We start from the raw sequence: 2,761 nt of genomic DNA, 5'->3' as shown, positions 1-2,761 counted from the left end.
TAGGCCTGCAAGGTATATTTATCGGAAAACAAAGGATTTAACGTTGGCTTGTAATGCCCCTTTCCTAGGTTTATACAGACTTGATAATAACCAGGACTGGATGCCAGCATTTAGCAAATGTGGCAAAGACTTTACAGGGCAGCAAAGACATAATGAAACAGGAGATACTGACACAGTGGAATGCCACTGCCATATTTTGTGCAGGGTAAGATAAACAGCACAAGGCATGGTGGTGCTTAAATTGATTGTATTATGCTAACTTGCTATGTGTCCCAGGACAAAGCTCCCAACTTTCTGAGTCTGTATCCCTTCTACAACAAAATGATACATGGATTATATACTCAATCCTGTGTTTCATGAATGGTTTTCATGGATGATCTTTACACGGTATAAGAATCAACCAGGAAAATGAGAGGAGCAGAGTATAATACATTTAAAAATATAAATTTCTGTGTCCTATTCCAAACTTAACATCAGAATCTTTGGGTAAAAAAGATTTGCGTTAAAGCCTGAGGGTTTGCATTTTTTGTTGTTGTTTTGTTTTTTGTTTCAGACTATTAGAGGGATAGAGATGTTTTGGTTACCTACTTCTGCAAACTAGTTCAACCCCTATGGAAAGTAGTATGGAGACACCTCAAAAAAATAAAGTAGACCTCCCATTTGATCCAGCAATCTTACTACTGGGGATTTACCCAAAGGGGGAGGGCAGGCATTATATGGAAAAAGACACTTGCACTCGAATATTTATAACAATACAATCACAAAGATGTGGAAACAAGCCAAGTGCCCATCAATGCATGAGTGGATTAATGAAATGTGGTATATGTATACCATGGAGTACTACTCAGCTATAAAAAGTAGTGATTTACTATCTTTTCTAACAACATGGATGGAATTGGAGACAATTCTCCTAAGTGCAGTATCACAATAATGGAAAAACAACCATCACACACACTCAATACTAAACTGAGGGTCTACATTTTAACAGTTCCCTTGGTGATTCTTAAATGTGCCAGAGCATGGGGACCACTAATATAGTAATAACTCTTTACACTCCCCTAATATACACTTCTTCAGAGATAATTATTATTGTGAATTCTAATTTTCCATTGTGTTATTGGAATAGTCTCATAACTCAGTTCTTCCAATCTCATTTCTTAAAGATCCGGAATAGATAAATCTTCCTAAATCACTTCTTTGTTCAGCTATCCTTAGTGACGGTGCCCATCAAATTATATCTAAATGTCTGGAGTATAAAGGCCTCCACAACTGTATCTGAACATATTTCCCCTGTTACTTTTGAGAAGCTGACCTGGAAGGCAAGGTGTGGGCTTTGTGGCTAGCTGAGAAAATGACCTATAGTTGATGCATGGGAAAATTAGTGTGGCCTAAAAGAAGGAACCCAGTCTAGAGGTTTACTTCTCTTTCCTGTCATTTCATTACCAGCTTTGTGCCCACAGAAAAGTTCTTCAAACACATAGAGCCTAGATGTAGGTAAATGTGCCTACAAATGGATTGTTAAAAACATTTTTAAAAATACTGCCATTTTTAAAAGGTGTTCTGTTGCAATAAGATATTGAATTTAGAATTTTTTAGAATCCCAAATAGAATGCCTTTAATTTACTTAAGCCAAAACCAATTGCTGTTATTTATTGCAATATGTCAACAGACTAAACAAGGTTCAGGAACTTGCTGTATTTTCCTTATCTGTGTGTATGATTTTTTTATTATCTGTTCTTTACTTTGTTGTTTTATGATAATTATGTTTTCACAGACATATTGTACTGTAAGAAATAATACAGACAGCCTGTATGCCCTTCACTCAGTGTCTCTCACTGGTGATATATTACATACCGTACTATAATACCAAAAAGAACAAACTGACTCTGTCCCTAATTTAGATTTTACACTTGCAAATTACTTGGTCTTCACTAGTTTTACATGTATTTTGTGCATGTTCTCCATAGTCGTCTCCCTCTGTGTGTGTGTATGCAATTTTACCAAATGTAGATTTGTGTGACCAGTCAAGATACAAGATGGTTCCATCACTTCAACTATACATCTTTTGCCATATTATAACTTTATCCATTTCTAACCTCCATTCACACTTCTAATCTGTGGCAATCACCAATCTATTTTATCCATGTTCATAATTTTGTCATTTCAAGAATATTATCAAATGGAAACATATCGTATTTAACCTTTGATATTGCCTTTGAGATTCATCCAAACTGTGGCACGTAACAATAATTTGTTCCTTTCCACTACTGACTCGTGTTTCAGGTATGCATGTTCCACCCTTTATTCAATTATTCATCCATGGCAGCACATATGGATTAATTTAAATTTAAGTCTATTATAAATGAACATACTTGGCATCTTCATGAACAAATTTTTGCTTAAAGATTTTATATTTCTTCACTGGCCTAAATGTCCAAAGGTGAAATTGACAGGTTATAGGGTATTTGCATATTTAGAGTTTTACAAAAATGTCAAAACCATTTTCCAGAGTTGTTTTGCCATTTTACATTTCTGCAAGAAATGTTTGAGTTATGCAACCACTCCACATCCTGTCACTATTTTTTCATTATCTGTTAAGAGAAAAGTATGTAGTGATATATGATTGTGATCTTAATTTGCAATTCCTCCATGGCTAATTGTCATCAGTATAACCTTTGCTATATTATCTGCTCATATCTTTTATTCATTTTCTCAGTGGGTGCTTCTTTTTACTTAAACTTTCAGATTCCTTTTTTTTTTT

The sequence above is a fragment of the Otolemur garnettii genome, unplaced genomic scaffold (genome assembly GCF_000181295.1).
Source record: "Otolemur garnettii isolate 467f Iridium unplaced genomic scaffold, OtoGar3 scaffold00309, whole genome shotgun sequence".
Classification (NCBI taxonomy): Eukaryota; Metazoa; Chordata; class Mammalia; order Primates; family Galagidae; genus Otolemur; species Otolemur garnettii.
This window is presented reverse-complemented; position numbering follows the sequence as displayed.